The sequence below is a fragment of the Dromaius novaehollandiae genome, chromosome 3 (assembly GCF_036370855.1).
Source record: "Dromaius novaehollandiae isolate bDroNov1 chromosome 3, bDroNov1.hap1, whole genome shotgun sequence".
NCBI classification, from domain to species: Eukaryota; Metazoa; Chordata; class Aves; order Casuariiformes; family Dromaiidae; genus Dromaius; species Dromaius novaehollandiae.
In genome coordinates this window covers 77,173,551-77,192,236 of record NC_088100.1, presented here as the reverse complement: position 1 = coordinate 77,192,236, position 18,686 = coordinate 77,173,551, and the positions used below count along the sequence as shown (strand labels likewise).

At 42.1% G+C, this 18,686-nt stretch overlaps 1 long non-coding RNA gene across 1 annotated transcript in view; it reads right to left on the bottom strand.

The window, feature by feature from the left end:
* Positions 1-3,776: 3,776 nt before the first annotated feature.
* LOC135327890 (uncharacterized) overlaps positions 3,777-18,686 on the bottom strand; it is a 49,234-nt gene continuing 34,324 nt past the window's right edge. The window contains exon 6 of the long non-coding RNA XR_010388450.1: positions 3,777-3,963. This is a non-coding gene — a long non-coding RNA (uncharacterized LOC135327890). The remainder of the gene's footprint in view (positions 3,964-18,686) is intronic.

Below are 18,686 nucleotides of genomic sequence, written 5' to 3'. Positions count from 1 at the left end.
AACTATATAAAAGCTACTAAGTGATGACCAAATACAATGGCTCATGTTTGGGCCACCAGCTGCCTGCCAGTGGCTACAGCTAATTTTGGCAATGGGGCAGGAGAGCGGTGTCTATGGAATTTGAGCCAGGATATAGATTGTAAACATTATTTCCCTCAGATCTTGCTGTGAACTGCTCAAATTGTTTTCAAAGACAGCTCAAACTAACCCTCCACCCACTGTCCACAGAGGTTAGATCCAGTGATGTTTAACATAAAAATAACAAACAGTCTTTGTACTAGAGACTAGAGCCAAGACTCCTCTCCCTTTCTCCATGATTATTTCTTTAACTATATAACTATGCTGGGGCCTTTCCCAAGCCAAAGTGTAATAACCACACTTCTATAATGCCCATTGGCTGTGTATGTCTGCCACACGGGACAGAACCTGGTTAATTAAGAAATGCTCTCAGACTGTCTGTTACACCAGGTAAGCAGTCAGCAAATAAAGAAAAGCTATATCCATTCCACCCCTGCCAATTCACGTGCTCCTAACTTTGATTGCTTGTGATTGCTTTGAGGGATAGAAGGGAACATATCAGATCCCTGCCAATGGCAATTCTAACTTATTTGCAGACAAAAAGCTGTACTTTTTCTCCTTTGATAGCAGGTAGCTACACCAGCAGCAGCAGAAGTCATAAAGCCTTGTTGCCTATGAACTGTGTCCCACAGCTGGGCTCTCACGCGGAGTCTCTAATAAAGGGTGAACTTGCAGTCCAGCCTCCTCCTTAGCAGAAGCATGAGAAAGGTCTCGTGCTGGCTATTTTCGCAGAACCAGTGGATTGCACTGTCTTTGAGACATTTACCTTTCTGCCACGTTGGGTGGAAATTAGCTCATGGGGACAAACTGGAAGGGGGTCTGACACACACAGAGAGCACTTGCATAAGACTCATTTTAAAGGAAACCAGGCCCGAATAGTCTGACTACTTTCTTCTTGCCGCAATTAATTTCAAGACTGGAGGATTCAAACCACAGACTTTGGCAAGAACTGCAAAGATGAGACAACCTTAACATCTTTTGAGCATTTTGTTAGCATCTATCCTCCTAGTGCTTCTTTGCTTCAGAAAATTACACTCATTTTATAAACAGAGAAACTGAGGCACAGCTTTTCCAAGAGACTTGTCAAAGATCGTGCAGGAGGCCTGGGTCACAGCCCAAAATAAAACTACTGCAAGTACTGCAAGCACGCTCCTGCTCCGGTGTGTAAAGCACAGCTTGTCAGCAGACCAAAGACTTACCTAACCATCCGTCACCTCACAGAGCTGGGGAGAGAGCACAGCACGGGGCACCGGCACACGTGGCACTTGGTGCTGGGCAGCCAGCTGTGGGAAGCTTTCTGCTCCACATGCGACACTTGTCAGGGCTGGATCAAGTCCTGATGCAGCAGCTTACCAGACAACCTCTCCTCTCTGCCCAGATGAGCCGTATGGCCTGTGCTAATGCTGAAACAATTGTTTTCGCAGTGCCAAAGTTAGTTATGTTTAAAAGGGTACCACCGAGCAAAGCGAGGGATGTCATTAGGCTGCTAGCTGGGCACTGGAAGATGGATGTGTTGTTCACTTTCATGCAGGCAGTTAACTGTGCAGCTATTTGGTTACATGAATTTACAAGCTTAGCTGCCGAATAAAAGAGACCATAGGTTAACAGCAAGGGGTGAAGGTGCTTGTAAAGGTGTAAGCTCAGCCCTGAACCAAGGCGATTACAGCATGCTGGTAGCTCCTGAAGCCCATTAGTGCCAGAGCAAGGAACTGTCAAGATCCACAGATGAGCAGTGAAGTCTGCAGGCTAGGAGGGGATTGCGTGCAGGAAGGGAATTTGCTTTGCTCTCACATAGTCTTTCTCTTTTCTCTCTCCCTCACCAAACAGCCACCTGCAAATCAGCCCTTAGCCTCCCCCCATCCGGGACAAGGGGCTCCCAGCCTGTCCTATCCTTGAATGCCACGCTTCTTCCCGAGCTCCCGGCAGCTCTCTCTGTAGGTAGTGTCCACTTATCTGCCAGCTGCTCTTGGGAGTCCTCTCATCAGAAAGTGCTGCTGGCCCCTCTGACTTGGACCAAGCCCTGCGTACGTGCATGCAGTACCACTACGCACATCTAAAGCAATACAAAATAGTTTTCCCTAATAGGCATCTTATTTCCTCATGCTGTCCTCTCCTCCAGAATAAATAAAGGTACTTCAAGGTGTCAGACAAGCAGTCACACTTTAATTTCTCCCTTTGGCAAGCCTAGCCACTAATTCAGTCTTGTTACGGTTTTCCCACTAGGGACAAAATATATACTGAGCTTTGAAAACCCATTGTGTAGCAGCAGTTGTTGCTGTAAGCCACTGGCTGTTTTGTTTTGTTCAGCACTGTGTGCTTGTGTCTCTTGTGAGATATTGTTTTGTTAAGACCTGTTATTGATTAACAGAGAGAGGAATTGAATTCCAAATGGAAGTAACTGAAATGTTCCAAAACACTGCATAAAAAATGTGAACATTTAAAATCATCTCAGAGACAGGTTGCTCTCTTAAACCAGATCCATTTTTCCCTCAAGCTGTACCAACAGCAGTGTTTCACCTAAGGGGAGCCTTGCAATTCACGTTCAGGATATGGGCCTTATCCCCACACTCAGCTTTGGGGCTGATCAACCTGGTAAGCAATTTAGGGGGCTGAATCACCATGGACAGAGCTCTCCTGGAGCCAGGGGTGACATGAGGCTCATGGGAGCTCCATGAGGAGAGGCACAGAAGGGGCTACTGCCGTCCCCAGCCACACATGGCCTGGTGGCACCACATCCGAGCATATGCAACAAGTTTCTTAGGGACTCTGGGCTTCTACCCTGCCTCCCAACACCAGCTCAGAAGCACTGCAGTGCCCAACATGGGTACAGTGATAGTGGGTAAAGGTGTCCTAGGCGCTATAGTCTCATCTTCTACCCTATACCAAGAGACAGAGTATTTCCTGCTTGAGCACCAGATAGATTATTTGCAATGACAGAGGCTTTTTATTGCTATAACTACCCAGCTACTGTGAGAGTAACACAAGGAGGGGGTGTAAAGAGACAGCTCATGCAGAGCAGGCAGTCCTGAATGCTGCTATCCCAGAAACGGGGAGCTAAGCCCAAACATCTCCAGACAAGTGACGAGGAGAGAGAATAGGCGAGACAAGGGCACTGCCAGGGCAATGCAGAACTCACTGCTCCCAGGGGCCGCAAGGGGCCAGCGCTTAAACCATGCACACTTACCACTGACATGATTTGACCCTTCTGATGGCACCAGCAGGACGCTTAACTTCAGCACTGGCAGGCTCATGGTGATTTTGCAATTCTGTGAGCAGTTTTCTGCCCTAGGCACTTGCATATATATTGTTTTAGCCCTTCCTGTGTGGAAACCTGCAGGAATCAGGAGATGCTGTGACACTGCTTTTCACCTGCCTGAGCAAAATTTATTTCACTGACCTTTGAAGTAGTTTGCAGGGAGATGGGGAGCTGAGGAGAGATAGGGTAGGTTTCTAAATCCTCTTCAAGTGGTTCCAGGATTTGCACGAGAACAGTGATTGTTGGGTTGCAACATCCCTTGCACAACCTGCTGGGGTACTGAATCTGCCTTCTTGATGTCATTTAATAAGAGGGTAATGTGTTGTAGGAGATAGCCAAAGAGATTTTTGATAGGAAATGGTAAAATTCCTACAGTATTTTCTAACTATCCCATACAAATAATACAGAAGACTGGAAAAATCCTGGATCAAGTTCACTATAAAATTTAATAGAAAACCAAGTTTTTTATTACAGCTGATGTGCAGTCTTCTGCTGACAGTCTTCAGTCACAAAAAGTCTACTTGTGCCACTGTGTTGGAGGCAACTTCTGAGAAGACACAGCTGTAGAGGCAGCTTGGAGTAAGCAAGTGTATTCTTCAACCTGCTGCTGAAAGAATGGCCACAAATAACTAGAACAGAGAAACACAACGTAATACAGATTGCACCTCCATCACTGATTCACATTCACTTTACCTTATAACCAGTTAGCCTTTGTCCTCAAGTTTCAGCTCATTTTGTACATTACCATGTCAACATTTAAGTATAAATGACATTAGGAAAACTGTAGGAACTAGTGTTTGACTCAAGGGTTCTAAATAAGCCACTAAGCCCAGCACTAAAATCCCTATGAGAAGAACATGGTGCTAAAATACCACCCTAAAACTGGTGTTCTGGAGGATGTGCTTCCATAAGTGGGATCCTAGCAGCGCTCTTGCAGTGAGCAGCACCCTCCCAAGCTCACCGTGGTTGGCAGCGGAGCACACCCCGAGCAGCCACTTCAGAAAGATATGAACTCTGTGCCCTAGTGGATAGCACTATTATACCTACAGTCTTAGATTTCAGCATCGAATAGAAATGCACCTGGCAAAAATAGAATAGTAAGTGTAAAATACAGGCACACATGTTCTAAATGCTGTTATTAGACAGATTTCTGGAAAAGGGAGCTGTGTCTGCAGGTGACAGTCCAGTGTTTCAACTGAAGGAGTACAAGCAGAGATGATGCCCCTGGTGACATGCAGCAATGTTTATGGAAATAAGGGAACAGGGTGGATCAGGAGTGTACAACAGCCTCCACCCATGTATATATCCCGGGGCCAAGCCCAAACTGCCACATCGGCATGCACTGGACAATGATCAAAGGGTTCAGTGCAAATTGAGAAGGTCATTCGGGAAGGAGGAGAGCAGCAATTTCCAGCTTCCAGCCTGGTCTTTGTTCAGTTCATTCATGAGCTTCCCAGTTATGTTTGAACTCCCATCTCACACTCACCAGTGTTCAGCCACTGCCGGCGGTTTCAGGTAGAAGAGCAATCAACCTTGACTTCACATTAACTTCATCTGAATTACATTCAAGTCATTTCCAGAAGAGCATTTTAAAGCTTTTTTGTTCAAGAGAGGGTGTAGACAGAAGGGAAAAAAGAGAAAAAGAGACTGCAAACATGGGGGAGGGAATTAGATTTAAAAGAGCCCTTTGGAGTTATTTCAATTAATCTGGGTACCAGAGACCTCTGGAGAAAGGCTCCTCTTAGAATTACTGAAGTAGAACAGAGCATTTCAGGGTCTTACTTTCAGATTAAAATAGCCACAGCAGCACAGCAAAAGCGCTTTTCCTCCTGATTCATTTATCTTCACAAATGCGCTACACTTGATGTCTCGCAGCTCTCAACAGCAGCTTAAATCTGACAAGTTTTATAGAAGCGTGTGCCCATGCCCTGGCAGAGAGGACACACACACAGGCATAGTGCCACTTTGAACTCTCAGGCACAGCAGTTCAAGATGCAGAAACAAACATTTAATCTTACTGCTAGCGAAAAGGTGCTCTGTTAGTCATTCTTCACCTTGTTTGTTGTTGATGCTAGCTGGGTGGTCAATGCTTTGAAGCCTGTGAGTATGAAATATCACTTGAGTTACAGGATCAGTTTGCACAAGCAGAGCTTTCATCAGGTGATTTCTTGATAAAGTAAGCCTCTTTACCCTGTTGCACTAGTGGTGTATTTGCTTTCAGTATTTCCAAACCCTGAAAAAAAAAAACACTAAAAGCCAACAACAAGGAAAGCCCTTGCCTAAAGGTCTCACTGCACCAGTGGTGGATCTAAGAGGATCCAGCCTAAGTAGTATTGTCCCTCAGCTATAAATCTCTCAGGCTTTCCTCGATCTTAACAATGACAAGCAGATCCCTAAAACCATCAGGCCAAGACCCAGAAAAATTCACTAACTGGTTTGCTTGAGAAGTCTCTTGCCATTTTTGTCTCAGGTAGTTTGATCATTTTAGCAGGAGAAACTGAGTAATTGTGTGTCTTGACCTAAATATTTCTTCACAAGAGCAAAAAAAGTAGAGAAGTAAGAGCAACAAGGCAGGCTGGGCTGCACATAGAGGAGGTTGTAGAGCTAATTCTTTGAGTGTACCTGTCCTTATAGTATCTTTGTTGCAAGCTTAGAGGGCAGGTTTTCCAAGCAGGAGTCCCTAATTGACAAGAGCATGTCCTGAAAGTTGGAAACAGATTGATGGCTGACACCAAATAAAAGCCCATTTCCTTTTGGCTTACGAGGATTTGGCACTGTTGCTTATACCACAAATGTCTGAGGCCAGTATCAGTGCATATGTAGCAGAACAAATATTGGTCAGAAAAAGAGCCTAAATTATTCATGAAGGCTTTACAATCTTGAATCCTTTAATTCCTTCATGTCTCCAGTACAAAAGGAAAAACCAGTGTGTCTTGGTTATAGATTTTGTAAAGCAAAATTGACCAGCAAACTTGGCAGGTAAAACAACAAAAAAAAAATCATTAAGCGTCAGTTACTGTATTCCCCCCTGCTTAAATTAACAGAGCTGCCACCTGAAACAAAAGCTGACACAGGACTTTCAAGAAAGCAGTGCAGGTCACTTGTAATCATCTATTCCAGCAATATTTGCATCTTCCTCCAAATACTCATACTCCACAGACAGGATTCAAGGCCAGTTGGGCTACACGTTGGATCCAGTTACTTGGCAATTCCTATCAATGCATCTTCATTTTCCAGCTATTCGTTCCAGGACAAGAAATCTGAGACAAATACTTGTTGCTACAATGCTTGTTCAGAAAAAGAGATTTGAGCTCTATGGAGCTCTGCTTTTCAGACTCCAAGTTCAGTATCAAAATATTTCACAATTACTAATCAAGTAGTGTCTGTGCAGGTCCTGCAGTGAGGGAGTTTGCCATAGGAGCTCAGACAAATCACTGAATGTTAGAATGAGCTTTATCACGGGCAGGACAATTCACTGGCAGGCTGCTGGAGTTATCCTTTATCTTCTCAAAGATAGGAACTTTAGCTGGACAATTGGCACACAGAGCAGAGAAATCTTACTTTGGACAGAAACACCCTCCGCCAGAAAATCCCTATCACATCTTTCTTTAGAACGGAATGGGCTACAGGAGGAGAATATGTCCTTTGTCAAGAGCAACGTTCAGGTCTTTCACCCAGCACTGAATCTTAATGCTGATTTTTATATATTATTTCTCATTCTTCTGTTTGGACAATTCTCTCTCTCCTGTCCCCAAAAGGAAACTGACTGCCTGGTAAGAGAGACCCACAAAAACGCACTATATGAAATTTTGTCCAGTACACAGAGCAAACAAGGGAAAGACGGGAAATTTTCTCCAGTGACAAGTAATCTTACATGTTACTTGTAATAACAGAGAGTAAACAATATTCAAGCAGAAAGCTGATTCTTCAGGCTGACAGAATTTCTTTCAAGCTTAGCGCATAGCAAGCTCTAGTCTAAGCGCACAATGAGTGCTTGCAAGGCCTTTTCACTTACAGCAGAATAGATCAGGCCAGACAGTCTGGCAGTCTCACAAAGGTACAATGAACAGGAACCCTCTCTCTCTGTATGCGTATAAACACACACTCTACAGTCTTTCACAGCAATGTGCCAAAGCAAACACCAAATTGACTGTAGTATTTCGGAGAGATGGCCAAAACTCACAGAACTCTGTAGGATATTTTCCATATTATTCCCTGGAACAATCCAATGTTTTCACTGACACAAAAGTGGAAATATAGACAGTGAAAAAAAAAAAGTTTTAGAAAGCAACATAAACAGAAGTCAGTATTGGATTGGCCAGGACTCACTTTGATCCCACCAGAATCAGTGGCAAGGCTGAGGTCTACGGTGCAGGATCAGGCCCGTCTCATGCAAGACATCACTCATTGTTTCCAGGTGAGGTTAGCTAACAATTGCAATTCCTCAAAAACTTGTTCAAACAGCCTTTCTTGAAAGTGGCTGATACATTCACTTCCGTGTGTTCAGACATATTCTCCAGTTATAAAATGGCAACAAGGCTAAGGCATTCAGATGGGAGGATGTCCATCTGGCTAGCCATTCTATATGCAGTTGATGTCAAACAGGAGCAGAAACTGAAGAGCTACAAGATCCCATTCAGAGCAGGTCAGAAAACACTGATGATCTTGCAGGTTTAAAATGAATCTCAGGATCTTGTGTGATGGGGTCAGTTACCAAGTTGTTTGATTGCAGCACAAAAAATGGCAAAACAGCATAGATGAAGTACGGTGTATTGGACTGTAGCTTGGTTTTCTTGTTCTTGGTTAGTCTTTCTTTGCCACAAACTTGACGTTAGGTCTCGTTTCCCAAAGAGCTGTCTTCAACTGGCAATCTGTGGGACCAAAGAGTCTGGGAGCTATTTTTACAGGGCCCTTCAAAACTGACTGCAAAACCACAGTGTGAAAAGCATCTCTTTGAAACATAGCATCAGTTGAAGCAGCCCCTGATGTTTGTTCTTACTGTTGCACTATGCTTCAGTTGTGCCAGTAGTATTTTCATGGAATGACACAAAGAATCAATTTAAAAACAGGTAAAAACAAAAGAAAAAAAGGATCACTTTTAATCTAAACTGGTTTCCCTAATGATTTGCTGTGTAGCTGTACCAGACCTTTACTGGCACAACTAAGAGGAAAATAGAGGAAGGCAAGACTATCACGGCCACAACAGAAATTCTCATCAAATTGCATCCTAAAGAAAGCAAGGCTATTGTCAACAGTCTGCTACACTCCTTTTTCCCTTGGGAAGTGTCTGCCACCTAATTCTGTAGTTTAAACCATCCGTGCCATTCAGAAAACTGAAACTAGTGATATTCAAGTTAGGTGAAGGGTTTCAATATCTCCAGGAATCTGGAAACTTCATATCAATACAAGCCATTTTGGTTTTGGTGCAAATACTTCCACAGTTAGAAGATATGTAAATTTCTTACTGAAGAAAGAGATCATAGGATCACAGGAAAATTCAGTTTGGAAGGGACCTCAGGAGCTCTAGTCCAACCTCCTGCTCAAAGTCAAGTCAGCTATGAGATGAGACCAGGTTGCTCAGGGTTTTTCCAGCTGGGTCTTGGAAACCTCCAAGGACGGAGAGTGCACAGCCTCTCTGGGTAACCTGCTCCGGTGCTTGACCATCCTCAGGGTGAAAATGTTGCTTCATATATCCAATCTAAACCTCTCTTGTTTCAACTTAAGCCCATTGTCTCACCATGCACCTCTATGAAGAGCCTGGCTCCATCTTCTCAATGTTCTCCTTGTAGGGATTGAGGGGTTGCGTGCTAGGTCTCCTCAAAGCTTTCTCTTCTCCAGGGTGAACAAGTCCAGGTCTCTCAGCCTCTTCTCACAGGGCAAGTACTCTAGCCCTGACCCTCTGTGGAGGACCTAAAAATTTCCCAACTGAAATTTTATTTACTAAACTCTAACTGAAAAACCTGCATTCATAAGACTCACAAGACTCTCATACCATTATAATGAGAAACTCTAGAGAAGTTTCCCAGAAGACTTGTGACTCTCATTTGAAACCACTGTAAAGAAGATTTAAAGGCTGTTGCAATAGGAATCTTACATAACAAAGAAAGCTGCATCAGGTTCAGCCTACAGCACACTACAGCCATGGATATATAGGGTTTCACATGAGGGTCATGAGAAGCATCAAATATTCTAAAGTTTCAGAAGAGATGTCATAAGAGAGAAACAAAACCAGGGACATTTTGCATTTGCCTGTTAACCCAACAAAATCTGAATCCAGGTATGGATTCATTCAGCAAAAGCTAAGCATATAACATCATCTCTTTGAAGGCCTCCTGCACTGAAGGCAGAGGTGAAAACAAGACAGGCTGGGAAACAGAAGGTGGAGGCATGCCATTCACTCTCCCTTTCCCAAAGTTAGCTCAAAAAGTTATCTCAAAAGAGGTCATATCCACCAATATTAGGCATTTGAGGCTGACTAGCAAACCACACTTGACCAGAGGGATTTGGTGCAAATCATCTTCTCCCAAAAGGAATCAAAATACAGAAGAGCAATGTCATTTTTAAATTAACATAGGTAAAAAAAGTGCATCTGATAGCCTGTTAATACCATTCTACTTTATCTGCACCAATAGTTAATGGCCTAATTCATGTGTCACTATGTAGGCTCTGTTTACTTTTGGTGTTTCTTCCCAGGTGAGTAATTAAGACCAGACGAGTCATTTAAGTTTTATTTTTCACTTTCCAGTTTTAAGAGGTAATTTAACTATGGCCAACAGAAGTTAGTCTTTCTCTATACTCCGTGGAGAAACACTGAAGAAATGATTTAGAGAACTGACACTAGCCACCTGCAGCCAAAGTTAGCGTTTGCAAACACCATCCTGTTTCAGGCTTAAGTGCTGTAGCTCCATTGTTGCAAATATGACAGAGGGAAGCTTTTTGTTGTTGTTTAACATATCTATTCATTTATTTTCCTATTAATTTTTTAGGGAAAAAGTCTTACCATGTTTAAGGAGTTTCCGCTTTTATATTCTAAATTCAACATCAGACAAATTTTAGACCTAAAAATATTTCACACAGCTACTTAGTTTTTAAAAAGCCTTCTTTATTTATATCTCTGTCTTCAGAATTACATGAAACACACTGCTTATAACCTATGCAATAAGTATAGATCATCCAATACATAAAAAAGGAAGATGTAACAAACATGCAGAAGCCCCCATCTTAAAATACTGTACAAAAAAATTTTGTCACTCCCTCTCAAAAAGCACGCAGTAGAATGAAGAAAGGGACAGAGACAGAGATGAGAAGGGTGGTCAGAGTCTGGGTCTCGGTCAACTTTGGAGAAGGGAGAGACTAATTAAACAAAGCCTTGGAAAATACAGAGACAGCTGAACAAGATGAGGCAGAGATCTCTGTGTTATGAATGATACAGAAAAGATGAGCACTGAACAATTATTCACTGCTTTTTGTAACACAAGAACAAGAAGGTGCTAAAACATCACCAGGCAAGAAGTTTAAAAACAAGGGAAAAAAAGTTCTATTTTATAAAGCCATGTGACAGAACTGTGCAATGTGCTGCCACAGGATGTTTTTAAGGCCAAGACTATAGAAAGGTTCAAGAAGTGATTAAACAAAGTAATGAAAAGAAGGTCCATCTAGGGCTCTTAGACACAAAAAGGCATGGATATATCCTACAGTTCAGAATGTCCTGAAAGCAGAGATTGCCAGGAACAGAGAGGATTGCAGTTTGGACAGCATCATTATATATTTGCCATATTTGCTGTGTTTCTTGTCACCCTTCCCTAAGCACTTGCTATCAGCCACAGCTCGGTACTAGGAAGAGAAGACACTGGTGAGCTGAGAGGACCTGCTCTTGCGGGGCTGTTCTTAGTTTTTTCCCTTCAGGATTACTCTGTCTGAGCTGGCAGACTCTGTCACTTTGCTGTGCCTCCAAGGTGACAGCATCAGGAAGGCTGAAAAGAAGCACCACAACACTTCTAAGTGCTTCCAAGAAAAACGATCTCCCTTCCTTTATTATGCTATAGCTTGTCAAATAATAGCAATAATCGCAATTGCTTTGTAATATACTCAGAGCAGCTTTTGAGATTGATTAAATGCTTCAGCTTCCCTTCAGCTTTAATCAAACGCAGAATACTATAGATCAATAGAGCTTATGCCTTACATATACCTTCAAAATAGTATGCTCTATACCACCTCCCTTGAAGCTGCAAGCAGCAATTACAATACATGATCATACTCTGTAGAGCTAAAAGCAAGTAGCTATTATAAAATTGATAAAATCACTGCAGTCAGTAGCTTAAGATATTTGTGAAAGGTGGCCTTCTTAGTTGCAAATTTGTCAAAAGTTTGTTGATAAATAGAGGACTGGACTGTTGTTATTTTATACGTGCAAAAGCAGATCAAATTCTGGGCTCCTTGAAACATTGTGAAGTTCAGTAGGGTAAGGTATTCACTAGAAAAGCTGTGAGCAAAATTCTGCTCAAACTCTGGCATCAGCTTGAGCATAAAGACCATTGCTCAGAGAAGGACATCTGCTCCATCAACCATTGGCCTGTCCTCCAGGAGCTCAGTAGGAAAAGTGAGACTTCTCACATTGGATAAGGTATTCAGGAATTCCTAAATACAAATTAGGATATGTCAACTGAAATAGCAGTGCAAACTAATTTTATTAATTCTCTGAGATACACTTATGTCTTGTGGCCAAGTTCCAGCAGCAGTTTCAGAGGCATTACATCAATAAGACTAAGAGAGTGTTTTGGCCAGGTAAAAATAAGCACAATCCCACTGAAGTCGGTGTGAAAACTTCTGCTGACTTCCATGAGTCCAAGATTTCACTCTTTGTGTTAACCATGGCAAGTTCAGTGGATAAAAGTTGAACTCCATGCATAAAATCATCAGGCCTGGATGAAACAAACTGGAAAAGTCCATTTCATCATGCTGCCAGACAAGACAAGATGAAGTCTTGGCTGGTGCCTTGAAAAGACAAATATTTGGATAAGAAAAGAAAGAGCAGGTAAAGTCATTGCTTTTAAAATGATATGTTATGGAAAATCATTGCGTCACTTTTACTAGCAGTTCACAGTTACTCATAAATTTTGCAAAATTGTAGCAGCTGCTGCTCTCTGAGGTCTTCAAGAGCAGCAGAGTTTATTGCCTGTTCATAAGGGGACAAAAAGCTATACCCAAGAGTACAGCCACATGAAAAACAATGTGCACATGGAAGGTGACAAGATTCAGTTCACTCTATCCACAGTCAGGGCATGTGTTTGAGAGATACATTAGGACTGTTTTTCCAGCCACAAATACACAACAATATAAGTCATTTTCCCCAGCAAGAAAGACTATGTAAAGTGGTATTAATGTCATGTTGTGTCAACAAATCTATAGCAAACAGCAGTTACTTGGATTTTATGAAACACTTTAGGTGGGCTAGCCTTAGAAATCTGATCTGATCACTGCATATAAAAAGGGGAGTGAGAAAATTATCAAATCACTTACAGAAGCACTGAAAAATAGGCCACATACTACATTTGCTTTGTTAGAGATTGAGGCATGTTAAGTTAAAGATCATTAAACTCCAATTAAGAACAGGAAAAAAAGAACTCTGGATGTTTAGAAGGTCCCAACCTTTCAGTCAATCAGCTGAGATAAGGAAAAAGTGGATAAAACAAGATAAAGACAGACTGCCACTATTATTACCATTCAAGGAGGAAGAACACTGCATAATCTAGAACTTTGTCACTTTATTTTGTTTTGCTGTTTTTCTTAGACCTGTCTGGGATTTCGACTGTTAAAAGGGAGCTAGGAAGAAGACAGGTTCTTCAAGTTATTTTATGAACCCAGCTAACGCTTTACACTTTTCAATTTCTGCCACTCTGTGTTCCTTTTCACACTGCTAACCACTTGAAAGCATCTTGCAGGGGAGAAGCTACCAGGGAAAATAGTTTTGGATGCTCCTTGTTTATTATATGCAGATCAAGCAGTTCTTATTAACTCAGTTTTAGTTCTTCCTTCACAGGTAGCAGTGCTGTGATATTATTTGCAAGCAGCCAAGGTAATTACCATCCAGCAGGGTCCAATTGTTTTCAATTAAAAGCTTGACTGAAGTCTTTAGCTTTTAATACCATTGTGACCATCTGCTTTCACTGAAGTTCATCAGCAAAAGCACAGGCCTCATTCTAATGCTGCTTAATTATATGAAAGTACTTTTTTTTTTTTTTTTTTTTTTTTTTTTTTTGGTCAGAGGTTCATTTTTTTCTGCTAAAGAAATGGGCAGCAAAGGGTCCGCGTGGCTTCACTAATAGCCTGCAGCAAGATGGAGTTTCCAGGAAGATCATTACCTTCCTAGGAGATCCAGCTGTTATCATACTGACAAGAAGATCCAGGGGACCAACAGGAGAAAACAGTTAACCTTAACTGCCTTCCTCTCCATTCATTCACTTGCCTCCTCTCTCTTTCAGTGCATCTGAAAAGGCCACAAGGAAGAGGAGTTCATCTACAAACACGCAGTACAATCCTCCCCTGCTGATTACACTTTCAAATGCTCTTCCAGGCCAGGAATGCCTTCAGACTCGCACACGTGGGCACGCGCTTGCTCCCGCTTTCTTGCACGCATGATGAATCTCTATCATCTCAGATCTGAGGATCTCCAAATCCCTTACAGGTATTCATTAAGCCCTGCACAATCCCCAGGAGAAGTAAGTAAATATAATTTTCTAGATGGGGAAATTAGGGCGGCAAGAGGTTAAGTGACTAGCCTGAGGCCAAACAATAAATAAGTGGCAGAACCAGCGTGAGGATCTAAGGAGTCCCAAGTTTAATACAAGTCTCTCGAGTGCTCAGCTCCAGAAAAGGAAAAACAACAACCCCCAACATGCCCCCAAATGCTCAAAGCACTTAGTTCATTTACTGCAGCTCTATTTATACCTGCCAACACTAATATGTGTGGCTTTTAACATTTCCAACTGTACTGTGCCGAGAAAGGGGTTTTGTAGATTTAATGCAGGAGCGGCTGTGTCAGGGCAGGGAAGCACACTTGATAGTGCTCCACACCATTGGCCCGGGCAGGCACGCAGCATCCTTGCAGGCTACACACAGCTATTTCCAAAGAACAGCCCCCTCAGATGCTCATATTTTGTGAAGTACCAGTTAAGGAGGAAGAATAAGTGGCATTACACTGTAATACAGCAGTGAGAGCGAGTGGGGATGAGCAACACTTCTTTGGTGGTAGTTTGAATCCCTAAAAAAAGAAGCCAGAGACCTTTCCATGCTCTTGGTCAGCCACACAGGCACACCCTTGTCTCAAATAAATCCCACAGCAATTTGTCCCTATCTAATATCTCTGCTCCTCACTAACCCTGGAATGTCATACAGGAGCCCTAAATCACCATCAACGCTCCTGTACAGTCGAGCCCCCCTCTTTCATGCTGTATTGAGACCTGTACAGCTCCTATTCAGCAAAAGCAATGAAATAGGAATCTGAGGCATGGGAGATAATTGCTCCAGAAAATGGTCTAAATGACCTCAGTATTTTGAAAGGCTTGAGGTGTTGCTGTTCAACTGCATTCAGCTATTGCAAATGTAATGCAATTTGTTTCCATGCAGATTTCTTTTGAAACTGCATGTAGCATGTGTCCTAAATACATAATTACACGCCAGAGTATAATGGCTCATTTTATTTTGTAACCAATATGCATTTTAAAAGCAAATTCTGAAGGAATATTTAACAAACACCCATCACACAGATTCCAGAAGATGATTTTGCTACACTTTCACCCCTAAGAAGCTCCCAAAGGTTTGTTCCTGCCAGAGAAACAGACAAGAAGTGGGAAGAAATAAACCCTTTCTTTAAGAATTACCTTGAAGGAAACATAATGACCCTGTTAGGAAAACAGTCCGATAAACACACTTTTGACATGTGTGTGCTGTGAATTGGCTGGCCTAGGAAATTTGTAATAAGATTTTGGGTCTTTTCTTTCTGCATTTGAAACTAATCTGTGCTCAGAGCAAGTCTGCATAGCTATTTCAGAGAGTTTTTCAGTGACCTATGCAAAATAATTTGGCAATGTCAGTTTGGGCAGCTCCTATGTCTGCACTGCAAGAATTGCCTAGAAATTTCTGTCGTTTCCCAAAATACTCTCTATAATCCCCCAAAAGGCCAGTCTCTGGTGAAAAATCCTGCAGTGACAGGGGCAATACATCAAATGCCTGCGACTGAAAGATTTAAACACTAGAATGGTTGGGACTCACCTGGGGTGGATCTCAAAGAAAATTCCAGACAACCACACTAAAGTTATTAGTAGTTCAGCATGCTTCCTTATTCACAGTTTCTAGCCAAAAATACTTGGACTATTTTCCTTCTGTCGTAGCTACAGGAGTTGCCACAAAACAAGGAGCTGCCATTTTGACAGGCCTGTGTGACCAGCAGTATCTTCCCTCGCATCTCCTCGGCAAGCTCCTGACACTGTGAAGAATGGTTGGTTCATCCTTCTTAACTGGAAACATTTAAAATGACGAGGTGCTGAAATCAGGTACTGTCTGCATCAGGAAACAGGCGCTTCCAAAGGGCACCTAAGATCTAAATCTCTGTTCAGAAGCTCTTCTCTTTCCCTATCAACTATAGAGGCAATTTAGCACAACCAGGCTCCTAATTTTGGTACTGCAGTTAATTGCTTAAAGATAAATAAAAATTAATCAGTTCTGCCTCTAGATAAATAAAAATTTATCAGTTCTGCCTCTTTGTAACTGCCTCTTTAGCTATATATAAGAAGAGGACCTACTGCATGTTAGAAGATCCCTACTTTGAAAATGGAGGGGAGAGAATTACCTTGCCTTCACCCTCATGGTCACTGGGTGAGTGAGGAGGTGACACAGTGCACAGGCAGTATTCCGGGGACTATGGTTCTGACACTTTAAGCTTTAAGGGGAACTGTGGTTTTAGGCCATGACCACAGGTCTGGATCCAGTGAGCAGAGTCAATGGTGTCATCCATGGGAATCCAGTTAGGCAAGGGGGCAGGGAGCTGTAGGTCAAGTCAAATACCAGTGCCTGTGAGAAAGACAAGGGCTTGTACTTCTCTGCTGTCTGCCGACAACCCTACAGTGTTCTGCATGGCAATACATAAATTCTCCCACTGCCACTGTGAAGGGAGGTTTTGCCCATCTTTGCAAAGGGAGTTAGGACAAGGTGCACAGACGGGTTTCAGAGGCAGGAGGAAGACCTTGAGCTGAGTTCTGGCCTAAGTATGACACTACACTACCAAATTTCACAGACTAAATCTGTGGCTCATCCCATTTACTCCCTCTTTATTGGCTTGTAGCCTATGCATCAGCACTGCACAGAAATGCTATTTCCTGCTATTTCCTCATTTGCACTCCTCTTTCTCCTACTATTTTTCAATCTAATATAATTAATGTCAAAATCCAAGTGTCATATTTCTGTCTCTTCACTATTTTGGTTAGTTCAATAAAAAAACCTAGAGAATGTCTACATTAAAGCATATGGAAAGATCCACATGGCCCTGAGATTTGTCCAGAATGTACACAGCATCTCCCTGCCAGAGCTCTGGAGCTTGGAGTGCTTCACTTATTTTCCTTCTTCCAAGTTTCACATTCATTTGAATCCAGTGGGATCTGAATATTCAATGTACATATTGAGGTCAAAGATCTGTAACATTAGGGTTCAAATTTTTCCTTAAATTTTCAGACATTTTTAGGAAGAAGAGATTTCCAAGAACATCTGCATCATAACAACTGTAGTGTAGCTTGTAGTCTATTTTCTTTAGATCCAATAACCCTGCAATTAAGGTCCGAGTCAGCTGAGCCTAACAACATGGATCAGTGGAAAAGACCCCTTCAGCCTCCCCTTCTCATATGACGCAAGTTGTGCGCCACACCATTCAGTGCTAAGAGGAAGGCTGATTCCTGCTTTGGGTCTTTCTGGATGATTTCTGCTTTTTTGTTTGCCAGGCTACAGATAGTTCTCCCTCTTCCATCCATCCAGATCTCACTTGCACACTTCTTTAGAAACACATAGGGGGAGGCAAAATGCTTCAGACTCCATTGAGGGTGGAGGAAGAGGACACTAGTGTCTCTCGCTTTGTACATTTTCTTCTGCTTAAAAGGAACATCTTCCTTTTCTCCACTGTCCTTATCCCATCTTAAAGCACTCAGTAGCTTAAAGACTAGACATAGAGTCTGAGTATTAAGAATCCATGTGAAAAACAATATCATCAGAGGATCACACTGAAAACCTGTATTTCAGTGAGCTTTGTGTCTTTTCCTGAATAACACCCTCAGATCTCATGTACTGTCTTATAATTACAAAAAATATAACTTGATATAGCATGCACTATGTCAGCTTTGATTATGCCAGCAGAGAAAGACATGGGATACAGACAGAGAATAAAAGAAGAATGATAGCTGTCTACTGGCTTATCAATTTACATCTCTCTACAGTAAATCTAAATCCTCTGTGCTGTCAGTCATGTACAGCAGTGATTGCAGGAATACGAAAATCATGTCTTTGAGATTCATTTGTACATTCACATATTCATACAGCCTTTCTGGGTTTATTACTTCAGCAGCTGCAGTGTCCTCCATCAGAATGGGACCAATGATTTCAGCCTTGACAAATTTTCCCTACTATGCAGCTTATGTGCAACAGTTCATACTAACACTCTCTTAATCACCACTTCGCTGGTTAAAATTATGAAGGAAAATGGAAAAAAGCCTCAGGAAATAGTAAAGGTAACAAACGGTTGTGTGTTAGATGCCATCTTTCAAGCTCATAAATCCCCATAATATGTTATGACTATGGCTAAAAATAACAGCCTTCGTAATCAAATATTTACTGCGACATAAATAGCCATCTAGCCAGCATCACGCTTTTGAATATGTTAACAGCAATTGTATATTTTCAGCTGAAATGACACACTGGAAATTAATAAAGACAACAAGACAAAAACAAAAATTGTCTCAGTGCTACGATCACCTCTGTAGCAACTGGCAGCAGCAGAGAGCAGCTTCCTGGAAATTTAAGAGGTGTGGCATCCAGAAAACAAAATCATACTTGCTACCTGCATGACACATGGTTATACACACACATCCTACAATTAACCTTCCTATGAGCTGAGCTGTAACTTAGGGCTTCATCTTTCCTTTCCCAAACTTTCTCCTACCAGGACCCACAACCAGGAGAGGGTCAGTGAGGCTTCTCCCTCTTGTAAAAAATAAAAAGGGATATAACAGCTTTTTTTAAAACTTTTGTACACCTAATAAGGGCAAACACTCCACTGTGTAAAACTTCCCACCAAACCACAGGTAACCAACAC